We start from the raw sequence: 17,027 nt of genomic DNA on the forward strand, positions 1-17,027 counted from the left end.
GATCAAGAAGGAGGAGACGTCTCTGGGCTGTACGTGTGTTGAACACGGAGGCGCCATCCCTTCGGCGCTTAGATCGGAATCGACCACGATCTGAATCACTGCGTGTACGACTCCACCAACCGCGTTCTTATAACGCTTCCGCATTGCGATATTCAAGGGTTTGAAGATGCACTCCCCTCTCTCTTGTTGCTAGTCTCTCCATAGATTGATCTTGGTGATGCGTAGAAAATTTTGAATTTCTGCTACGTTCCCCAACAGCTAGATGGCTTCTTTTCTCTCTTTGATCTTCAATACACCGTTCTGCTCGATGTTCTTGGAGTTCTATCTGATGTAATCTTCTTTTGCAGTGTGTTTGTTGAGATTCGATGAATTGTGGATTTATGATAAGATTATATATGAATATTATTTGAGTCTCCTCTGAATTCTTATATGCATGATTTGATAGCTTTGTATTTCTCTCCGATTTATTGATTTGGTTTGGCCAACTAGATTGATCTATCTTGCAATGGGAGAGGTGCTTTGTGATGGGTTCTATCTTGTTGTGTCCTCTCCCAGTGATAGAAGGGGCAGCGAGGCACGTATTGTATTGTTGTTATTAAGGGTAAAAAGATGGGGTTTACATCATATTGTTTGAGTTTATCCCTCTACATCATGTCATATTGCTTAAAGCGTTACTTTGTTCTCTTGAACTTAATACTCTAGATGCAGGAAGGAGTAGGTCGATGTGTGGAATAATAGTAGTAGATGCAAGCAGGAGTCGGTTTACTTGCCATGGATGTGATGCCTATATTCATGATCATTGCTTTAGATATCATCATAACTATGCACTTTTCTATCAATTGCTCAACAGTAATTTGTTTACCCACCGTATGCTTTATTCAAGAGAGAAGTCTCTAGTGAAACCTATGGCCCCAGGGTCTATTTTCCATCATATATTTTCAGATCTATAAAAGCAAAAACCCAAAAATACCTCACTGAATTTTATTTACTTTTATTTCTTTTATACCCATCTCTATCATATCTCATCATTGCAAGTGATCATGAAGGGAATGACAACCCCTTTATCGCGTTGAGTGCAAGTGCTTGATTGTTTTTGCAGGTGCATATATTGGAGACTTGCTTGTACCTCCTAATGGATTGATACCTTGGTTCTCAACTGAGTGAAATACTGATCTCTACTTTGCTGCATCACCCTTTCCTCTTCAAGGGAAAAACCAACGCAAGCTCAAGAAGTAGCAGGAAGAATTTCTGCCACAGTTGCCGGGGAGGTTCTACATTAAGCCTACCAAGTACCTATCATAAACTCTCATCTCTTGCATTACATTATTTTCCATTTGACTCTCATTTTCCTTTCCCCACCTCTAAAATGTTTTACAGAAAAATACAAAAATATTTGCCTTTTTATTCACCCTGTTTATGTTTGTCTTTCCGTATGCCTTTTTCCTTGTTTACTATATTTGCTTGTGTTGCGATGGCCTTCTATTTGCTTGCATCTTTGCTTGCTAAAAATCTATTGATATGGATCCACTTAAAGTTTTCTACTTTCATCATCTTCGATCCATATGTGCTCGTGCTAAAACCCTAACTAGTTTAGTTGAGGGAAAATCATTAGATGAGCATGCTCATTTTGTGCATCATCGTTTGTCTTAAAAAGGGGGACTCTTATGGAATCAAATAAATTGTTTGCTATGCTATGCTTAGAATCTATGTGAAATTTATGAGTTTACTTGTTGCTCGAAGAACCCTAAAAAACACCTTCCCTACCTTTGTGAGTTTAATGATAACAAAATCTTATCTTCTTATGCAAAAGGTGTTTATAGTTACTATGATATCAAACAAAATGAAGAATTTGTTTCTTTTAAGGGTGCTAATGAAGTTTCTTCTTTGATTGAAAAGTATGATATTACTCTCTACAAATCTAAAAAAATTGACATACTTAAATATTGCTATGAAAACTATGCTTCTAATTCCTATGTTAAAGAATTTATTGAGAGAATGTCTGCTGCTTTGGAAGAAAATAATGATACACATGAATCTATAGATAATTATGATTCCATTGATTTGATTGAAATATCCCTTGATGAACATAATGCTTGCTATTCTTATGGCCATGATGCCAATGTTGATTATGATTATCGAGATGAACTTGCTATAGTTCCTTATGTTAAACATGAAATTATTGCAATTGCACCCACAGTTGATAGCCTCTTGAATGAAAAGCATGATTGCAATGATGTTATATAAATTCTATTAATGTCAATTGTGCTAATAATATGCAAAACCCTAAGCTTGGGGATGCCAATTTTGTTATGACCACTACTTATTGCAATGATCATGATGGAGGTGATTATGATGCTTCTGATCTTAAAAATTTAATTAAGCCTCGTGATGAATGTGTTTGTAATAACATAGAAAGTGGGTTTCGAAGAATGTAAACTCTAGATAATAATGATCCCACTACTTTGGAGTACGATCAATATTATGAAATTTTTGATAAAAGTGGGCCTGGAGATGTCATGACTTTAATTTATGATAATCACACTATTTTGGAAGAGTGTCAACTCTGCATCTATGTGGATCATGTACAGAATATGTTATTTGATAGCTATATTGTTGAATTTGAATATGATCCCACGTGCAATGGTTATGAGAGAGGAAAATATGGTTGTAGAAATTTTTATGTTACTAAATTATCTCTCTTCATGTTGAGATTGTATATGTTTTATTCTTTTTCCTTGCATATGCTAGTTTTTGCTTGCCTTGATAATTTGTTTCCTTATAAAATGCCTATGCATAGGAAGTATGTTAGACTTAAACTTGTTTTTTCACATGCTATATGATGCTCTCTTTGTGCTTCAATTCTTGTCTTTCATGTGAGCATCATCGAAATCTCAATGCCTAACTAAAAGGCTTTAAAGAAAAGCGCTTCTTGGGAGACAACCTAATATTTTTCTTTCTGTTCTTCAATAAATATATCATCTAGCCTCTGGTTAGAGGTGTTTCTATGTTTTAATTAGTGTTTGAGCCAAGTAAGACCTTTGGGATGGTCTATGGTGATAGTTGATTTGATTTTTCTACAAAACAAAAACACTTGTGCTCGTTGCCAGAATTTTAATAATTCACAGAAGCGTGACATGGTTCAGAATTTTTTACACAAGATTGATATACAAATTGCCAAGATTTTCCTATTTTTTGAATTTTTGGAGTTATAGAAGTATACGAAGTTTCCTAATTACTACAAACTGTTCTGTTTTAGACAGATTATGTTTTATTGTGTTCTTTTCTTATTTCGATGAATCTATGGGTAGTATCAGGGGGTAAGAACCATGGAGAAGTTGGAGTACAGTAGATATAACACCATTATAAATTTATAATGAGTTTGAATTAGTACCTAAGTGGTGATTTGCTTTTGTTATACTAATGGATCTTATGAGTTTTCTGTTGAGTTTTGTGTTGTGAAGTTTTCAAGTTTAGGGTAAAGATTTGATGGACTATGGAATAAGGAGTAGCAATAGCCTAAGCTTGGGGATGCCCAAGGCACCCCCAAGGTAATATTTAAGGACAACCAAGCATCTAAGCTTGGGTATGCCTCGGATGGCATCCCCTTTTTCGTCATCAATCCATCGGTAAATTTACTTGAGGCTATATTTTTATTCACCACATGATATGTGTTTTGCTTGGAGCATCTTGTATGATATGAGTCTTTGCTTTTTAGTTTGCCACAATCATCCTTACTGTACACAACATTTGAGAGGGACACACATTAATCGTGAATTTATTAGAATATTCTATGTGCTTCACATATATCTTTTGAGATAGGCAATTTGCACTAGTACTTCACTCAAATATTTTGAGAGTACGACGGTGGTTTTATTTTATAGAAATTGATGAACTCTCATGATTCACTTATATTATTTTGGGAGTATTAAACAACATGGTAATTTTCTTAGATTATGAATTTAGTCCTAGTATGACGGGCATCCAAGAGGGATATTTAAAACAATAATGAGGCTAGCCAACTCACCTCCAGAATGCTCCCTCGACTGGGGCTTCGTCGGTCGTCCGATCTGCCCTCTAACACAGTTGTGCCGTTGGATCTTCATACTTGGTAAAATCATTTTTCACCTCGCAGTTATTTTTCTGTCCAATGACTGGTGGGCTCATCTCACGCTTTCATTGGTTGGGTCAGCAGCGCCCATGTGCAAAAGCGATTTGCCCAATCCGCTGCTCGCACGTCGCGGCTCCTTGCCCAATTGCATCCACACCAGGCGAACCCTAGCATCCTTTCCCCCGATCCACCAGCCGCCGCACGGCCTCGCTCCTCCTCCCCTCTCGCTGCACCCTCTCCTCGCTTGCAGCCGCCTCCTTTACACCTCCGCCCGAGCTCCACCTTCCTCGCCGACCTCCCTCCTCCTGCCTCCTCCCTCCCATGCCTCTCCCTCCTCCTGCCTCCTCTCTCCCCTTTCCTGTCCATCCCCACAACCTCTCCCACTTCTTCCATCCCCCCTCCCCGTGTCACCACTCACCATGGCCTCCGCCCTGGAGCCTCGCCGACGCATGCTATTCCTCCTCCCTTGTCTCTATTCGGCGCTGATGATCGGCTCACCCCACAGCTTTTTCCCCACCCACGACCTAGCGTTGGGGAGGCCGGGTTTTCTTGTTGGGGGTGAAGGAGATGGGGACGGCCAAGAGGCCAGCGGTGGGGAGAAGCCAGGCCGGCCTGCCGTCTTTCCCCGGATCTGGTCAGCAGCCGAGTTGGCTGGCTGGGATGAGAAGATTGTCCTCCTTGTGGCGCTCGTCATCGAGGACAGCCTGGTCTGCAAATCGCGGCCCTCCTGCGTTGGGCTACACGACGTGGCTTACTGAAGAGCGCTGACCAACAGCAGGTAGAAACCCTAGCCATCATGCTCCTGCCTAGGACACACCAACCATTCTCCTCCCGTGTTGCTCTACTTATACACTGATTCCCTATTCATTTTTTTGTTATTTGACTAAGTTGTCTACTCTGATGCTCCAGTGTGGTATTTGCAGGTGCTGATCTTGGGTTTACCACTTGTGGCTTTGGTTTGACAGGTTGGTGATTTCTCCATTCCTTCATTCTCATGTCTTCTTCTATGTGTGTCACATGTGCTTACATCTATGTGGGATGGATCTATTCTTTTTACAGGGTGCTAGCAGCTGCAGTTCTGTTCATTTGGAGGACACATATGACAAACTATGACATCACAGTATTTTTTTCCTTCAGATGCTTCATCTTTGTTTTTTCTGTGTGTATGCATGCCATGGTTTGCACATCCTTTGCTCATTGGCATGTCTATACACATGCTTGTTGTTCTTCTAGAGAACTGAGTTGGTGATGTTTATTATTGTTAGCTATTTAGAGTGATTGTTCCCAATTAACTTTGATCAATTAATTATTAGCAGGTATTTATCGAATGACCTTATGCAAATTCCCGGCCAGTTGATTCCTTTTTTAGCCAAGGCCATCTTTATATCACATATCTCTGCTGCTGGTGAAAGTGACTCAACTGAAAGTGGCATGTGATTCTCCCCTGGAGCCCAACGGCCCTCTATATGGATTATCTGAAAGTTGAAGAGTATGCTTATGCATCAGATTTTCTCCTCTTAGTTATGCAATTCAGGCCTGTATTTATTTTTCAATATCACTATGAGTATCATGATAGAGAGTTAATAGTTCACTCACTGCACAAAATATTTAGTTGGCATATTGAGGGGCTCACACCCTTTTATGGATGAACTTATACCATGAATTAAACAGATAGCATGACCATATGATTATAGAGAGAAAAAACCATAGCTTGTGTTGTTTGGCAGGTTATTAGTGACTTTTAAACATAGTCATGCAATAGAACTTTAGGATTCATAATTATTCTACATATGATTGTTGAAACCAGTACTTTTGTAAGACCGATGGTGATGTATGCTCCTTGCTGGTTTAGGTTGGTTGTTTGGAACATTGTTGATTGTATGGTGGCTACAAAAGTGAATCTTCAAGCTGGCTGCAATAGAAGCTGATATAGGTAATAGGTTACAGGAGAAAATACTGAATATTTGAGAAATTTACATCGGAAGTTTATATCTCAGAATATTAACCAAATAAAGAAGTTGTACAGAAGAAAATTATTCATGGATATTTTAGTTGTATAGTTGTTTTGCTATGGTTCTAAATAGCGTCTGGATCAGCCGATATTGCGGTCTTGTTTGTCTGCCTATATCAAGTATGGTCTGATATTTTGGTCATATCAGCCCCAGTATTGAGCATACCGACTGATATTCTGGTCATATCAGCCCCAATATTGAGCATACCAGTTGATATTCTGGTCATATCACACTTTCTACAGTCTACACCAAATCTACGAGCACGATATCTGATATTTGAATCTTGAAATTACCATTAGAAAGGCAAAGATATCTTGTAGAAAAATAGGTTACATGCTCAGGTATATCATATATGGAGAAAACGCACCTATCAGCTGTATTGGTTCTTTCGTACTTTTGTGCAGTCCTTCTATTAATTTTTTCTAACTTTCTGAGTTTATATTTGAGCAAGATAAATATATTCCATCTCTATCCCAGTGCAGAATTGAAGCTTCATCAAATCTATCAGGGCGTTCATTGCGTAATACAGTGTTGAGAATGAGAACATTTTCAGAGGGGAACTTAAGGTATCACCTAATGATATAATATTAGTCACTATCCGTTGATTGGTAAATTTTGCTTTAGTATACACCCCTTCGGGATATGGCTTTCAATTCTATACTTTTCTTTGATTATCAGTATTGCTATAAGGATAATAATCATTTTTATTGCAAAGTACGTACTACATTAGAGAAGTCAACATGTTTTCCCATAGAAATACATGTGGCGCGAAAGCAGCGACAGTCATGTTTGAAAGCGTGTAATATAAGAGTATGTATCTTAGTTATTTTGGCATCGCCATCCTTTACATTATAGGTTGTTTTGCACAACTAACAATGAGGTCTACATATATATATTTGCAATTTAAATTCACCACACCTTTGAAACCCGTAGTTGTTTACTATTCTCTTAAATATTTAAACTTTGTGCTTCATTCCTTTAATTTAAGAACTAGGAGGGTGCAGATAAGTAAGAGTTCTTGGCAGCAGCAACCTACACATGTGGAAACAGTGGCTATGGCGGTTCAAACGGAAGTGGCAGCTAGACAGCAACTCACAGCTTAGTGGCGGCTCAAAGGACATATAATCTATTTCTTCTTGGAGCTATCTACTATCATATTATGACTCGGTGCTAGCTGAAGCTTCTATTTTCTCGCCTTTTGTGGTGGTGATTAATCCTTGGACTGTAGTAATTCCATTTGTAAGTATCATGTACTGCAACCATCTTTATCTTCAACCCCTGCACTTCAGTATCAAATTCGTGTGTAAGTGTAGGTTTTCTACTTGCTCCCTGAACATTCCATTGTTTTTCATGTGCAATTTTTTTATCACCGGCTTCAACATAGTTAATTAGCATGCGAGAGGCTCAACTGTGGCTTTTTGCAATGCTAGAAGGCCATATTCAGTACTGTAAATCTAGACTATTCTTTCCACTCTATGACAACTTCTATGCTTGCGCCACCATGATATCATTACAACATTTCCCTGTAAAATTTTATTAGTTACACGTAAACTGAGTTGATTTACCAGTAAAAATCTGTACAACTCATTTTAGTCGATAGTAACCATTGTAGAATTACCAGGATATGTCATATATATGTTCTGAGTTGTAGCATGTTGCAAAAAGTACAATAAGAGATAGATTGTATGCACTATGGCTAGCAGTAACATTTTTCTACTTGTACATCATTCGATTTATCTATTTCTACAGGATATTCCTCATGTTGCAACCTTTTCCCGTAGAATCGAAAGGAATTAGATGGAAGAAATTGCAGGAGGTATACTTCGCGTTCCATTAGTCTTACTTTCGGAGGCATGTCTATAGTCTTGTGTTGGAGGTGTGTCAATAGTAGTATCAATTTTGGAGGCTTGTCTATATTAATATTATTTTTTGGATTACGTTTCTTTCCATCTGTACCCTCTTCATAATGGATTAGGTTACTTTGTTATTGCCATGTGATACGTTTTCTTATTACTGTGATCGTCAGTGCTCTTAACATTGGTTGTTCTTGCTTTATGGCTGCCTTCTCAGTGCACTGTTATTAGTTCTAATACATTAATTATAATATGCTCGATTGACCATATTAATTATATATTTCACTTCACCAGGGCTATTGGTGGAAGTGTTGGTTAAAATATTTTGGTGGTAGTGTATAAAACTAATTGTTGTACACCATTGTTAAGTGCGCTTTTGAGCTTTGAGTAGACAAGTGTGGTCTTATTTACTTTATAGGATCGTTAGTATACTACTGTCGGATTTCCATGTTCAGTTATTCACACTATATTATTGCTTGGTTCTGATAGCTTGCTATTATTAGAGCAGGAATGGTATTCTCGGCTGACATTCAAAAGCAGCCAAGATGGTGAAGTTTAGGACGGAGGAGCTCTGTGAAATTATGGTTAAAAAATATCCATAACATGTCTGTCATTGCTCATGTCGACCACGGTTTGTGACGGAGTAGTGACAGTTGTCTCTAATTGTCAAGTTTATACGGTAGAATCTTCTTGATTGATGATTTTGAAGCCTTCTCTTAGTTGTACTATATTAATTCTTAAAACTGGATCATTTAAAATTAGTTAGATTTAATGAGTTGTTTCACTGTTTTCAAATAAGTAGTTTAAGCCCTTATTGTGTCCCAGAGCTTATTCTTTCTACCTTTTTATGATTGATATATGCTCTAACAAGATTAAATTTAACTATTGGCATATAATCTCATGGCTCAAAATCTTAGTTGTTGAATGCATTAAAATTTATAAGATCTAGAGTTTGCACTATATTTCATCCTGTGGTATTCCCAGTAACTGAATATTAAGAGCACCGACGATCCCAGGTTGTACATTCGTGAAATGCTTTTATCTTGCAGGCCAGTTTTACATTTACTTCTTCAATAAGGAGATGACCATGAATAGAGTATCATGGTATTTGCCTTGGCATTACTGACGTTGTGTTCAGATTACTGAAAGAAGGATTGGTAGCCGCAAAGGAGTGAAGGGTAGAAAATATGTCCATTGTCGTTGAATTGGTTGGATTGTCCCCAAGTTAGTGTTGCAGATGTTTCTATTTTAGAGCAAGAAGCCAAATCATGCTATTCATTGTAAATCTTGAAAAACTTGTTTATTGGCACTTCTATATCTGTTGTAAACGTTTGTTCGTGATGTGGTACTTGTCAATCTTTGTTTGCCCTTCCTTTTCAAGTTTGCCTTAAATTTCAGCAGACCAACAAGTCCTTGTTTCTTCAATTGGTTTCTCATTTCATGTTTGCACTTGTATTATAGTAGAACAACATGTCATAAACATGGCATTCAGTATTGTTTGTCCAATTCACTTCAAGAAAGAAGAGATGGCTATAGAGAGTGGCTCCATCACTGAAGAGATGAAAAATGTTGTGCAAGGCATTGTTTGTTCAGCTCCTTTAAAAAATAAAATAATTATGGTGCATCTGACATATAAAGGGGTTGTGAAGGACAAAACACTATGGATTCAGAGGAGTGGGAGGGCAGAGTTTACTAACAACATATTGAGGACAAAGTGTGATCTGGATTTCTAAGTTTCAGCTTGTAGCAGAATTGTATGGAGAGAATGCCTGCATTTTGAAAACCCTATTACTACATAGTTTGAGGCTATGTTTCTTCCAATTTTCATTATTGAAAAGATCCTTATTATTGCCAAATTGTCAATTATTTTCAAATAGCTCTTCGTTTGAAATGGAACTTTGCGCCATCTGGCGCAACGGGTAATGTTATTATACATCTTATTATTGAGAGCAAGCATCCATCATTTTTAGTAAGGGCCCTCGGTTTAAATTTGTTACCACATGCACTTGTCTACAACTAAGTCAACTAAACCATGGATTTGCTTTGCAACGCGCACATGGATTCAGTGGGTCTTTGCGCCATATGTCCTTGCAAAATGAAACTATTTTCATCGACAACATGGCTTTAGCGGGTCTCTGCGCCATTTGGCGCAACGGGTTCTCTTAAATAATGAGTTACTCCCTCAATTTTACAATAAAGATAATTTGTCAAAATTGTGTTTTTGTAATATTTTTGGTCTTCTCTTTTCTTTTTCTTGATTTGTATTGTATATGCTACTCGCATATTTGAACATGCATAGGGCCTCTTAGTCTTTAACCCTGACTATAAAAATCCATTGATGGAAGCTGGGGAGGGCCGAGATGAACACCCAGCTCCCTGGGTCTAAGCCATCGAGATGGTAGAGATGACGTTTCCATGTCACCTACTCCAGCAGTCGGACAACGCATATAAAAACCATGGATCCTTGCTCCCCAGGTCGCAAAATGATCACAGTGATGTCTACGACCTCCTCCTAGATGTATTAATCTCAACCTCATGTTTGGTTTTCTTCCCTTTTCTCTTGTAATGATGTAATTTCTTTTACTAAGATAACACCATGTTTTTTGTAATGCCTTATTTGATATAAGATCGCTTTTCTACTTTGAATGAATTCACTGCATATATTTCTTATTTAGTTTAGTTCATCATTCAGAGACGGTGGAATATTTTTGTCCTTCACAGGTTAAATGAGCATTGCGTAGTCCTTCACAGGTTAAATGAGCATTGCGTAAAAGTATGTCTAAGTTCTCTTTCTTCCAGTGCTTCAAGTAAATGAAATTGTTTATTTCGAATTTAAGACCTTTTAATAATAATCATAATGAGAGAGGGGTATGCTTCTCTCTCTCTGGGCAAGTGTTACTTTAGACAACATGTACTAAGAAATAAAAAAATCTGGAAATGTGTTTGAATCGCACAAGAAGAGTTTGTAGTTCTTATTCATACTTGAAACACATGAGGCTCTGCAACCATGTTTTTTTCAAGGCGCATATGGATTTAGAAGACCACAACTAAACCGACTGTATATACATGGCATGTCCTTAGTAAAGGAAACTATTTTCATCGCGAACATGGCTTTAGTTGAAGGTCCTTGCAGCATGGAACTATTTTCATCGACAACATGTCTTCAGTAGGTCACTGCGCCATTTGGCGCAACAGGTCAACTAGTGATAAAAAATTCATATAAAGAGCATTGAATATGTGAGAAGTTTGATTCCTTGCATTAGTTTTTAGATATAAAGATGGTGATATCAGAGTCATGCTAGTGAGTAATCACGGATTGGTAGAAATACTTGTGTTAAAGGTTGTGATTCCCGTAGCATGCATGTATGGTGAACCTTTATGTGATGAAGTCGGAGCATGATTTATTTTTTGATTATAATCCTTTGTGTGGAGGTCGGGAGCGCACGATGGTTAACTCCTACCAACCTCTTCCCTAGGAGCATGCACGTTAGTACTTTGTTTAGATGGCTAATAAAATTTTGCAATAATTATATGAGTTCTTTATGACTATTTTTGAGTCCATGGATTAAACGCACTCTCACCCTTCCACCATTGCTAGCCTCTCTAGTACCACGCAACTTCGATCGGTGCATTAAACCCATCATATACCTTCCTCAAAACAGCCACCATACCTACCTATTATGACATTTCCATAGCCATTCTGAGATATATTGCCATGCAACTTCCACCGTTCCGTTTATTATGACACACACCATCATTGTCATATTGTTCTCATATGCATGAGGCATTCTTATAGAGTCATATCTTTGTTCTAGTATTGAGTTGTAATTCATGAGTTGTAAATAAATAAAAGTGTGATGATCATCATTATTACAGCATTGTCCCATGTGAGGAAAGGGTGATGGAAGCTATGATTCCCTCACGAGTTGGGATGAGTCTCCGGACTTTAAAGAAAATAAAAGAGGCCAAAGAAGCCCCAAAAAAGAGAGAGGCCAAAGAAGCCCCAACAAAAAGATAAAAAGAAAAAATGAGAGAAAAATAGAGAAGGGACAATGTTACTAGCCTTTTTTCACACTTGTGCTTCAAAGTAGCACCATGTTCTTCATGATAGAGAGTCTCCTATTTTGTCACCTTCGTATACTAGTGGGAATTATTTATTATAAAACTTGGCTTGTATATTCCAATAATGGTGTCGGGGAAACTGATCCACGAACACCTATGGGACCGGTGGACCGAGCCCCTTTCGGTTCGGCGGGGGGCGGAGATCGCGCGAAGAGCAGATCCAGGCGAAGCACACGAGCGGTTTACCCAGCTTCGGAGCTCTCCGGAGAGATAATACTCCTACTGCTGCATGTCTGAGTGTATTGAGTTCTTGCTCGGGAGCGCTGAGTGCTACAATACACTCTAGCTGCTAACGAGACCGAGCGTGAGTGTTCTCTGCTCTCCAACCCCCCTCTACGTTGCGCATGGGCCTCCTTTTATATGCTCAAGGGGTCACCGACAGGTGGCAACGTAGACAAGGGTAAAAATGGAAAAAGGAGTTGCGGTTGGTACAACAACCTATACAGTGTATCATACCTAACCCTGACGGCAGGGGACAAAGGCATTAAATGCCCGTCTACATCGCCCAAACAGTGCAAAAGGGACCGTCAGGGACACCACCGCTCGCCACGATGGCAATCTTGTCAGCGCCGCTTGCCACCGCGCACCGCTGGCTGCACAGCCTCTTGCCACGCGCGCCTGGAAAGGCCCCAGGGCGACACGTTGGTGGATGCGCTGGAGCGTAGGTGCAGGGTGGTAGCGTGCCGCGGCAAGTGCCTTGCCGCGGTCGTTGTCTTGTCGCATCCGGAAGCTTGTCGCTCACCGGGCCTCGCCGGGACACGTGGCGCGTCGCGGCAAGTTCCTTGAGATGCCTTGGTTGGCCTTCCCGGCAAGCTCCTCTTGCCGGGGCCTTGTCTCCTTGGCATGAATACTTTGTTCTTGAATGGCTCCACAGGAACCACGGAGGACCTTGGCGGTTACCCGGCAAGCCTTGTCGCGGGGTGCTGCAGGTGCCCCTGCACAAGTTCGGGATACTAGGGAACCCCTACTCTAGTACACCGACAGGAGCCCCCGAGCCTGGGCCACACACGGTGCCGAGCGCTGTTGGGCCAGGCCCAAAACAGGGCACGGGCACGCGCGGCCTGGGTTACGCCGTATCTTACTCCGTATCCACCGCGCCCTCCCCGAACGGCACGCGTTGAATGCGGCGTCGTGGGAGAGATTGTGGGTGGTTTCTTTATTCGGAAAGACGGAACGCCCGCCCCCTCCCCGTTTATAAGCAGGGGAAACAGGGGCAGTTCGCCCATCTCGCCGGTTGTTACTCCAATCTCAGAAATCTCCGCCGCTCCCCCTTCTTCCCAAAGCTGAATGAGAGCAGCGCTCCGCCCCCCGTCGCCACCAGCATCACCAACGCCGTCGATCTCCCCCACCATCTCCGCCATGGCTCCGAAAGCCGACAAGGGGAAGGTCGTGAAGTCGGCCGAGGCGCAGCGGCTCGCGGTGCTGCGGAAGGAGCGGGCAATCTCCCCCCCCCCCAGCTTGCCGCGAAGGAGCTGAGGGAGTACTACTACCTCTTTTGGTCGACGGAGACGCAAGCGCATCCGCGCATGAAGGTACTCCCCGCTACCGCTTCAGAACTGGCTCCGAATGGATACCCCTTCTTCGCGCTGTTCTTCTACTGCGGGCTCTGCCCGCCTTTCTCTGAATTTTTCTACGATTTCATGAACACCTACAGGTTCTGCCTCCTTGACTTGACCCCCAATGCTGTTTTGACCATGGCAGTTTTCGCACATCTCTGCGAAAACTTTGTCGGAGTCTATCCAAACGTAGCTCTTTTCCGCCACTTCTTTATGCCCCGAGTAGAGAGAGGATAGCCCTTATCCGGCGGAATCGCCTGGATCTCGAGGACCGGCAAGAAGGAAGCTTATCTGGAGGGAGAGCTCCGCAGCAAATGGTTGGAATGGAGAGCAGAATGGTGCTGGATTGTCGAGGAGAACCCGCAGCCATTTACCGCCCAGCGCCAAGCCCCAATAGCGCGCGGTAATGATTGGAGCAGCGTGGCCCCGGAAGACGATAGGCTGAGGATTGCCGTCACCCGGATCCTACGCCTTAGGCTTGCCGGGCTCACCGTAGGCGCCGTCGGCGCAGATTTTCTTCGCCGCCGCATCGCCCCCTGCAGGAGAGGAGGAGACCCGCCTGGGAGTTCTAGAATGCGGTGGATATCATGAGGCTGCGCCCGGGCCTCAACTTCAACTTCACTGTCTTGGAACTGGACGCGATGATCCTGGAGCTGTTCAAGCACGATCCTCAACATCCCGAAGCGTTCATGTTGCCGAGGGGTGTCGTTCCACTATGCAACAACTCCTCGCTCGACCAGATCCGTGCAATGATGCCGTTGTGCGATTCGCATGGGATTGTCCCAACTTGGCAAGAGCCTGCAGATGACGTCGTGCAGGAGTTCTTCGACAGCTTGGTAGAAGTGGCGGTCCGCCCCGATTAACAAAAGAGCCTCACCCGTGACACCACTGATGCGGAGATGCAGCGCATCGCCACCAGGCTGGAAGAGGCGGCGGCAGCAGCTGCCGTGGGCGAGTTTGGATTCACCGTGGAGGAGGCAGAGGCAGCAGAGGCGGCAAGCCTTGCTGAGCGAGAGGAGCTTGCCGGTGAGGAAGAGCTTGTCGGGCCTGAAGCTGAGTCGAGCGAGCCCGGCGAGGGAGAGCTCGTCGGGCTCGAACCCTCGGGCAGCTCGTCGCAAGCGGAGCCCCCAGCTCCACCAAGAAGGCGTCTTCGCAAAGCCGGGGACGTAGCGGAGCGGCAGACGAGTCAACAGCCGTCGTGCCGCGCGACACGCTCTGCCGCGGCAAGCAGTGTTGCCGCGGGAGCGCCTCACGCCGCTGAGGCAACTGGAGCAGGGTCTTCCCGGTCCACCGCTACCGCTCCTGCCAAGTGGACAAGGGAACCTACTCCTCCACCTCGTCACACCGGAGGCAAGCCGACTCCGATCTCTCCGCGCTCAGCTCCGACAAGGAAGAAGAAGAGTAAGATTCCTTGCTGTACTTGTAGTTCTTCAATTTTGTTGCTTTGTCTTGTATCTGATTTACTTCATTCTGACCCCATTCCTTTTCAGGACGCTGGCCCAGAGAGTGGCAAAGAGAGCCAAGGTCCCGGTGATTGTCATCGAGGACGAACCCACTGCGACAGCCGGGGGTGTGTCCGAGACCACCTTGCCGGACCTGGCAACTATTCACCAAAGCAGCCCCCAGCGCAGCCCCCAGCGTAAGTATATGGTTTACTTCCTGCTGTTAGGCGCGCATGGGTGCTCTTTCTTTGCTGATACTTGACTGTTGATTTGTGTAGGAGCAGAGCAGCTTCACCAGGAGTGCCCGGAAGCCGCTCCCGAAATGCCTTCTGCTTCAACTACACCGCCCAGGAAGGATATCCCGGCAAGGGAGCGTTCTCCAGCAAGGGAGAATTCTCCGACAAGGGAGCGTTCTCCGGCAAGGGAGAATTCTCCGGCAAGGAATAGTTCTCCGGCAAGGGACAGCGCCAGCGACCCTCCGGTGGTTGAGGCCACGACTGCAGGTCCTAGCACAGGTAATCCTCTTGCCTAAAAACTTCCCTTGGGCTCTTCTTCTTCTGATTTTCTTTTTGGATATTTGCTTGATTCTTCTCCCTTTTTCCGTTCGTCAGATCCATCTGCCACAGAGCCGATGGAAACCGAGGTCGCTGGCGAGGAGAACGCGCGCAGCAATACCGACGACACCGTTGCCAACGAAGGAGAAGCCGGCGCTGATGATCCTGCCGGCGAAGAGGCCACCAAGGCTGCCGCCACAGAAGCTGGCGAGGGATCCGGCGATCACACTGACGTCCCCGAGGCCGTAGGAGCGCCAGGCACTACGCCGACCGCCGATCCCTCCGCCGCTGTTGCAGCGCCAGGCTCCGAAGAGCCCCAGCCCGGCGCCTACTTGAAGGCCGGCGATGGCATCTTCATCAAGCTCCCCTGGGCGTCAAGCTCCAGGGCGCCGGTTGAAGGAGAGATGTTGGATGGAGAAGTGCTTGCCTCCGTTGGGCTGACGCTGGTCGATGCGCCAAGCAGCAGCAGCAACGAGCCTGAGGAGGAGCGACTGCTGCGGAAGCTGTTGTCGCTCTACAACGCTCGACAAGCCAAGCTGGTATCCCGAGAAGCGCTTGTCATGAAGGCGGGAGTGGACATCGAGAAGCGCGCGGAGGAGCTCCGGGGTTTCAGGCAGGAAGCTCTCCGGGCCCTGGCAGAGGAGCGGGAACAAGTCGACGAGGAGCGGAAAGCCTTCCTCCTCGAGAAGGCTGAAGTTGAAGAGCAACAGCGGCTTGTTGCCGAGAAGCTATCTGCGCAGGAAGGCGAGTTGGCGCAGCGCAAGGTCAACCTTGACAGCTACGAGGAGGAGCTTGCCGCGCACGAGCAAACACTCGGCGGGGCTCTCAAGGAAGCAAAGGATGCTGCCGCAGCTGCCGAGGCCGCCAAGAAGGAGCTGGAGACAAAGATGGCGCAGCTGGAGGCCGATCTCAAGGCGAGCGGTGAGGAGCTTCCTGCGCTCAAGTGTGAGCGCGAGAAGGACGCCGCCGCTCATGGCGAGCTGCAAGGTCGTCTCGCTGAGAGGAGCAAAGAGCTTAGCGCCGCCAAGGACTCCAACGCGGATCTTGAGCTGAAGCTGGCCACTTTGACTCAGACTCTGGACGGTGTCAGGGAGCGGGAGGTGGCCTTGTCGGAGAAGATCAAGGCCGACGAGGCGCTGCTGGCGAATGCTACCGCCGCCCATAACTCTTTTAGGGAGAATGTGGAGCACTGGACGGAGGGTCTCGTGGATGCTGCCGCAGCCATCGACAGGGAGCTGGCGCAGCTCGGGATGGAGGATCTCGGGTACTCCTCCGATGAGCACCTCCAACCCAGCACCAAGCTCAGCTTGTTCTTCAAAGGCGTGGCGACGGCCCTCCAGCGACTCCGGGAGAAGATCCCAAAGCAGCTGGCTGACGAGT

The 17,027-nt window shown here is 44.3% G+C and overlaps 1 long non-coding RNA gene across 7 annotated transcripts; it reads left to right on the forward strand.

Annotated features, from left to right (window-relative positions):
- Positions 1–4,341: 4,341 nt before the first annotated feature.
- Positions 4,342–9,382, forward strand: LOC123041487 (uncharacterized). 7 transcript variants are annotated; one of them, XR_006418538.1, is made up of 7 exons: positions 4,342–4,886; positions 5,018–5,073; positions 5,168–5,228; positions 5,425–6,041; positions 6,603–7,359; positions 7,870–7,936; positions 8,482–9,382. It is a non-coding gene; the product is annotated as an uncharacterized lncRNA (long non-coding RNA). The 7 variants fall into 7 exon arrangements; XR_006418534.1 differs by having other exon boundaries at positions 5,032–5,073; positions 5,168–6,041; positions 6,603–6,686; positions 7,109–7,359; XR_006418533.1 differs by having other exon boundaries at positions 5,032–5,073; positions 5,168–5,597; positions 5,961–6,041.
- Positions 9,383–17,027: the final 7,645 nt, after the last annotated feature.

Source organism: Triticum aestivum, chromosome 2B (genome assembly GCF_018294505.1).
Source record: "Triticum aestivum cultivar Chinese Spring chromosome 2B, IWGSC CS RefSeq v2.1, whole genome shotgun sequence".
In the NCBI taxonomy this organism is placed as follows: domain Eukaryota; kingdom Viridiplantae; phylum Streptophyta; class Magnoliopsida; order Poales; family Poaceae; genus Triticum; species Triticum aestivum.